Source organism: Eriocheir sinensis, chromosome 6 (genome assembly GCF_024679095.1).
Source record: "Eriocheir sinensis breed Jianghai 21 chromosome 6, ASM2467909v1, whole genome shotgun sequence".
Classification (NCBI taxonomy): Eukaryota; Metazoa; Arthropoda; class Malacostraca; order Decapoda; family Varunidae; genus Eriocheir; species Eriocheir sinensis.
Genome location: NC_066514.1, coordinates 23,616,863 through 23,624,205, shown reverse-complemented (window position 1 = coordinate 23,624,205; position 7,343 = coordinate 23,616,863).

Below are 7,343 nucleotides of genomic sequence, written 5' to 3'. Positions count from 1 at the left end.
CACGAGGATGAAGACAAACTGCGTGAAGCAAACACCGATGACAGAGTAGGACACACACACACACACACACACACACACACACACAGACACATACATACACACACTAGGAACATCATCATAATATATTGCACGATCCCTCGCCCTTAAACACACACACACACACACACACACACACAAGCAGGCCGGATATAGTGAACTGCGAACAGACATACAGACATACAGACTGAGGCAAAGGCAAGCTATGTATTGTCTCACTTTCCTCCCCTTCCCTCCGTCTCTATCCTCCTTGCTCTCTCTCTCTCTCTCTCTCTCTCTTCGTTCACCGCTTGTCCTTCTATTCCCCCTTTTCACTCCTCTTCCTTCCTTCCCTCCATTCCTCATCCTTCCCTTTCCTTCCTCTTTCGCTGTTCATCTTCCTTCTCTTTTTTTCCCTCTATCCTTCTTCCATTCGTCTTTTTTTTTTCCCTTTCCTTTTCTTTCTATCCCTTCATTCGCTCCTCCCTTCAATCCTTTTTCCTTTCCTCCTTGTTATCCTTTCCTTTCCCATCCCTCTCCCTTTCATTCCACCGCGCGGCAACACACACACACACACACACACACACACACACACACACACACACACACACACACGCAGATAACACACCACAGATAAGATACAGAGAGACGGACACATATGAATGACTGCCCCTCGTGTGTGTGTGTCTGTGTCCGTGTGTGTGTGTGTGTGTGTGTGTGTGTGTGTGTGTGTGTGTGTGTGTGTGTGTGTGTGTGTTGGATGAATCACACTCGACTGCCCACACCTTTTCTTGTCGCTAATCTCCCTTTGTTTGCCCATAAAAGGTAAACTCAGGTGTATTAATGACAAAACTAACACCTGACCAGCGGCTATTGTAAAGTTAATCCCCCCTTTTACCTTTCTCTCAGGGGTCCCGCGGGGTTGGGTTCGGGGTGGGTCCTGTTCCCCTGGGTGTGGTCTGCTCCCGTGGGCGACTCAGGTGTTAAGATCCAAAAGTGAGGGTGCAGAGGTTCCGTTCGGGGTAACAATGGATTATCCTGATGGTTAGGTGGTGGAGGTCTCACCCACTCAGTAGTAAGCCATCCATCCACTTATGATCCACCAAGCTATCCACTGAGCTTAGCGCCACTCTGCCTCACTACTCCCGTCACCGGCACCCACCCTCTCGCCCCCACTCACGACACTCACTATATCACCGAGTCACAGGGTAGACACACAGCAGGAACGCGGCACGAACACACACTCCCTCACACACAAAACGTTACTAACCCCCCAGCCAGCACTTGTCTTGTCCACCTTCCCGCCGAGCGAACACATGGCGCTGGAAAACGTCTCGTACACCCCGGGTCCGTACTCCCATATCAGTTGTTTCCAAGGCCCAAATAGGAGGTAGAATGCGTTCTCATGAGTGTTTTTAGAGTTCACGGTACAGAAGAATTGTCAAACTCCCACCAGGACCAACAAGCTACCCCTGGAAAGCCCTGCAACTCTCTACGAAAGCCATGTCAAATGTGAGTATATATTTCCCTTCCCTCTTTCTATCCTTCTTCCTTCTCCTCCCTTCCTTCACTTCTCTTTCTTCCCCTTCCTTCATTCACTTCTCCTCCTTCCCTTCCCTTCAATCCTATTCCTCACCTTTCTTCCTTTCGTCTTCCATTCCTCCCCTGTCTTTCCTTCTCTCATCACGCGGTAACACACATATAATTGCAGGGATGTTCATGGGTGGGAGTTTGATGAGCCTGGTGTTAGTCTGAAAAGGTTTTTGCGCCATGAGAACCCGACTTAGCCTAACTGTGGTCTTGGAAAATAGTCTTAGCGAGAGTGTGAAGTGTTTGAGAAAGCGAATCCTGCTGGTAATGTCAAAGATGGAGGAATATGCTTATTTTGATGTGTGTAATGGTGACAGTGTTATGGTGACCTTGAATGGGAGGGCGGGGGAAGTGAGGACATGAGGAAAGAAGGGAGATGAGTGAGTGAGGAAGACGGGAGAAGTGAAGGAGTAGGAAAAGTGAGAGATGGGAGAGAAGGCAGTATAACGAGAGGAGGAAAAGAAAACGAAGTACAGGGACAAGGAAGCAAGAATTATATAGTCAACACCAAATCTTGCTCGTAGGCGTGGAAATGCATCTTGAACCTTGACACCAGAGACAGAGAGTGGAGAAAAGTAGAAAATATGACAACACACGAGAAAACAGCATCAGAGCGACACGATATTAATACAAAACAACACAGAAAACGTCGATAACTCATTCAAACATCCTGAAATCTTGTTCGTAGGCGTATAAATGCATCTTGAGCCTTGAAATCCGATACACAGGAAGGATAGAGAAGAAAATATACCAACACACGATAAAAACAACATCATGAAAACACCAAATCATTACAAAACAACAAAGAAAACACCGATAACTCATACAAATGTCTCTAATCGTGTGGCTGGCAGAGGGGCGGTTCGTCTACCTACATAATGTGTGTCTGTGTGTGTGTGTGTGTGTGTGTGAGAGATGACCACCAGCACCTCGTTACACAGACACCAGGCGGTAGGTCGGATATGTCAGAGTGGATTACATGAGAAGGTCAGGCAATCCATCAATAGGGACGGGGCTTAGCGGGGCGGGGCGGGGTGAGGGGTAAGGAAGGGGCGGGGAGGGAGAGATGAAGGAGGTGGAGGTACGGAAACGGGGCGGGGGAAGTGATGAGGGGGAGGGGAAGGGGACTGAAGAAGGAAGGATAGCAAGGGACAGAAACGAGGAAGGGGTAAGAAGAGAAGGGAACGGAGGGGAAAGGAAATAAGCGATAAAGGAAGGGAACGGATGGGATGGGAAACGGAGAGAGGGGAAGGGAAGAAATGGGAAAGGGAAGAAGCGAGGAAGGAAGGAAACGTATGGGGAATGGGAAGGGAGGTAAAGAAACGAATGGGGAAAGGGAATAGGCAGGGATAGATAGGAACGTATGAAATTGGAAGAGAAAGAAAATAGGAAAGGAGAGAAAGGAACGTATGAGAAATGGGAAAGAAGGGAAGGGAAAGGAACGGATGGAGATAGTGAATAGAGGAGGAGAATGGATGGGAGATAGAAGGGAAGAAAAGTGAAAGAATGTAGCAACGAACCACCACTACTACTACTACTACTACTACTACTACTACTACTACTACTACTACTACTACTGTTACTACTACTACTACTTCTACTATGGTATGTTATGAGAGCGGAAGCTTTGGCAGGTAAGGTGGTAATTAGCATGATAAAGGTAATAACCAGAGAGAGAGAGAGAGAGAGAGAGAGAGAGAGAGAGAGAGAGAGAGAGAGAGAGAAGATGAGTTAGAGTAATGCAGAATGAAACAGGGTAAAGAAAGATAAGGCAAAGTAAGGTAGGAAGTGATAGGGGGACAAAACATGAGATAGGGAGAGGCAGGGAGAGGTAGGGTGAGGCAGGGAGAGGCAGGGTGAAGGGAAACATGACAGGGTGCATGATAGCGTTTCCTGCATATACCTCCCGCGGCCTACCACACACACACACACACACACACACACACACATATACTTTGGGACGCCGCGTTAGGCTCCGACGAAGGGAGTTTATTGGACATTCAAAGGGTGTGGTAGAGGGCTGGGTGGGTGCATGTGTGTGTGTGTGTGTGTGTGGACCCGCTAAGACAAGGAGACACGGCTTCCAACACATGTCTGCATCATCACCATTACCCCCCCAACCACCATCCTCACCCCCACCATATCACCACCGCCGCCGCCGCAACCCACAGGCCTCGCGGACACACTTAGACCAACACACAGAGCCGCCTCGCTGTCTGTCTGTCTGTCTGTCACTGTGCCATAGACGGGAACATGATACAGAAGATACTAATAGTTCTAATTGTGTGTTCGTGATGTTATCTGTATTCAACTTGCCTTTCTCTATTACTGCTACTACTACTACTACTACTACTACTACTACTACTACTACTACTATTACTACTACTACTAATGCGTCTCTCTCTCTCTCTCTCTCTCTCTCTCTCTCTCTCTCTCTCTCTCTCTCTCTGCCGTGTTCAACCTGTACCCATTCTAGTCACGAGTCAGCGGATCATGCACCCGTTTTAGCCTCCCCTGATGTTCGCCTAATCGGATCTTCTGCCTGGCTAAGTATAAGCCGCATCAGCCTACACCCGCGGCCTCTTTGGTGTCGAACTCTTTTTGTGTGTTCCTTTGTGAGAGTTGTATTTTTTTTTATAGTGTGGTGGTGGGGAAAATATATTGGATTAGTTTTTTGAATTGTGAAGACTTGTAAGATGGTTGATTTTTTCTTACACACACACACACACACACACACACACATACATTTTTTTTCTTTCCTTCCTTTGTTCTTTCTTTCCTTGTCTTTCTTTCTTTCTCCTTCTTTCTTTCCTTCTTTCTTTTTATCTACTCTCTATCTTCTTCTTTCACACACACACACACACACACACACACACAACCCTCCCCTCCCATACACAACACCCCCTCCCCACACCTCCCCCCACACACCTATGCACACTCAAGGGGCGGGGCTGACAGGTGCATAGGGGGTGTCAGGTGTAACTCAAGGCCGGGCAGGTGTGACCAACAGGTGCCTCCAACACTTCCATTCAGCAGCAGGTGTCTTGAAGCTCACCTTGATTCGGTTAGGTAAGGCGGGGAGTTGGGGGAGAGGGAGGGAGGGAGGGCAGAAAGGGAGGGGAGAGTGAGGGAGGATGGAAGGAGGGAAAAGAAGGTAGAAGGAGGCGCAGAAAGGAGTGGGAGATAAAGAGGGAAAGGAGAGAAGAGAAGGAAGGACAAGAAGAAGTGAGGAGGACGGGAGGGAGGGGTGGAGAAAGGGAGAAGGGAGAGAAAAGGTAAATAAAGAAGGGTGTTGGGGAAGGAAGGGAAGAATAGAAAATAAGGGAGGAGAAAAAGGAATGAAAAGGACAGAAGGGAAGAAAAATAAACAAAGAAATACAGATAAATAAAATTAGGTAAATGGAGAGAGAAGAAGGGTAGAGAAAAGATGGAGAGAGAAAGAGGATAGGTAGGTGATAAATAGAGAAATAGATAGATAAATGGAAAGATAGACATAAGATAAAGATAGACAGTTGTAAATGGCAGGCGGCGGTAAGGAAAAGAATAATAGAGAAATAAATAGAGAGAAACAGATATAGAAATGGATAGAGAAAGATGGAGAAGGGATAAAAAATAAGAAGGGAAGGGAGTAGAAGGGAAGGGGAGGGGGAAGATGAAAAGGGAAAGGGAAATGAGATGAATAGGAAGGAAATAAAGGAAAAGAATGGGAAGGGGAAGAAGGGGAATGGAAGGAAAGGGGAGGAGAATAGGTTAAAAGAAGAGAGAAGAGAAGAAGCAAATGATGGAAGAAATGAAGATGATGGGAGGATAGATAAGGGGGTAAAGAGAAAGGAATAGGAATGATAGAAGATAAGAAGGTAAAGAGGACAGGAGATAAGATATAAGGATGAAGGAAACAGGAAAAGTGTCGGAAGAAAAGAGAATAGGGAAGAGAAAGAGGATGGAGATGAAAGGGAGAGGGAAAGAGGGGAAAGAATAGAGACAGAAGAAGAAGGATAATGGGAAAATGAAGATGATAGAAAGATAAATGAAAGAGTAGAGGATGGAATGGGTGGAAGGGAAGAAGATAAGGAGAGAGAGAGAGAGAGAGAGAGAGAGAGAGAGAGAGAGAGAGAGAGAGAGAGAGAGAGTGGAATGATAGGAAAAAGCAGAGGATGGGGAGGGACGGGGAGAGAGAGAGAGAGGGAATGGAAGGGAAGGAGATAAGGAGAGACCAAAGAGGAGAGAGAGAAAAAAATAATGAGATGATGGGAAAGATGATGAGAAGAGAAACAAACAAACAAACACACAAACAAAAACTCCGAGTACTGTTACACCATTAAAAAATAAAACTTAAATGGGGGTTAAATTAGTGTGTTTTGGGGAATAGTTAATGAAAAAAATGGACGATGTAATTCTAGTCATTGGGGCTTTTATTAAATTTGCCGGAAAATATGTAGTCTTTGTAATTTCATAAAACAATATTATTATTATTATTTTTTTTTATCCTTTGTGAACGCAACTTCCAACGACAGGAAATGAAACTTGTGGCTGCACGCAAATGATGGAAGAAGAGGAGGAGGAGGAGGAGGAGGAGGAGGAGGAAGAAGAGAGTTTAGATTAAAATTAGGATGAGGAGGAGGATAAGCCTGGGTAAAAGGAGGAAGAGGAACAGGAGGAGGAGGAGGAGAAGGAAAAAAGAAAAAAGAAGAAGAAGAAGAGAAGAACAAGAAAAAAAAAGAAGAAAAAAAAGAAAACAACAACAACAACATCCACCACCAGGGTACAGGTCATTCCTCCAGCGTCTCAAAACTCCTGGATACTATTTGCCGCCGGATGCCGTACACCGAGGCGGCAGAGGGAGGGGGTTCCGATCCTCTTAAAGGGTGTTGGAGAGTGTCTGAGGAGGATCGAGGAGTAGGCTGCACCCTGGGTTGTCTTAGTGTTGAATATGGTGAAAATACGTAGAAAGCAGAGACGGAGAATAAAAGAAGAAAAATATGAAACGGAAACAGAGAAGAAGAGAACCATACATAGAGAAACAGAGAGACAGAAACAGACAGATAGACAGAAAATGCGAAACAGCCAGACAAACACAGATGTAAACAAAGACAAAGAGACAGAGAAACAGTGACAGACAAATACAGAAACAAAGACAGAGACAGACAGCTTGACACAGACAGAGAAACAAAGATACAAAGACAAAAGATTATATAAAAAAGAGACAGAAGCAAAGGGAGATAATGACAGACAAAAACAGAAAGATAGACAGATATACAAATAGACAGAGACAAAACAAGACATATTAACAGACAGAGAAACAGAGATAATGAGAGAGAGAGAGAGAGAGAGAGAGAGAGAGAGAGAGAGAGAGAGAGAGAGAGAGAGAGAGAGAGAGAGAGAGAGAGAGAGAGAGACACACACACACACACACATACACACCCACACACCGATGAAAGGAAAACACGTGATTTCATTCTGATTTGATGACTTTGACGGAAAAATGATAAATAAATAAATCGTTGGAAAAAAAATTGAATAGTGGGAAAAATAAAATGGGGAGAAAATAAAAAAAAAACAGTGCAGGAAAAAAAATACAGCGGGGAAAAAATATAAACCAAGGGGAAAATTTCAATAAAGTGTGAAGGATAAATAAATTAGAATAAAATAAAATGGGAAAAAAATCAATTGAGCGGAAAAAAATAATAACCGCCGCTAAACAAAACAATAAAAAAAAAAAACCAGGTTGTGATTTGAAG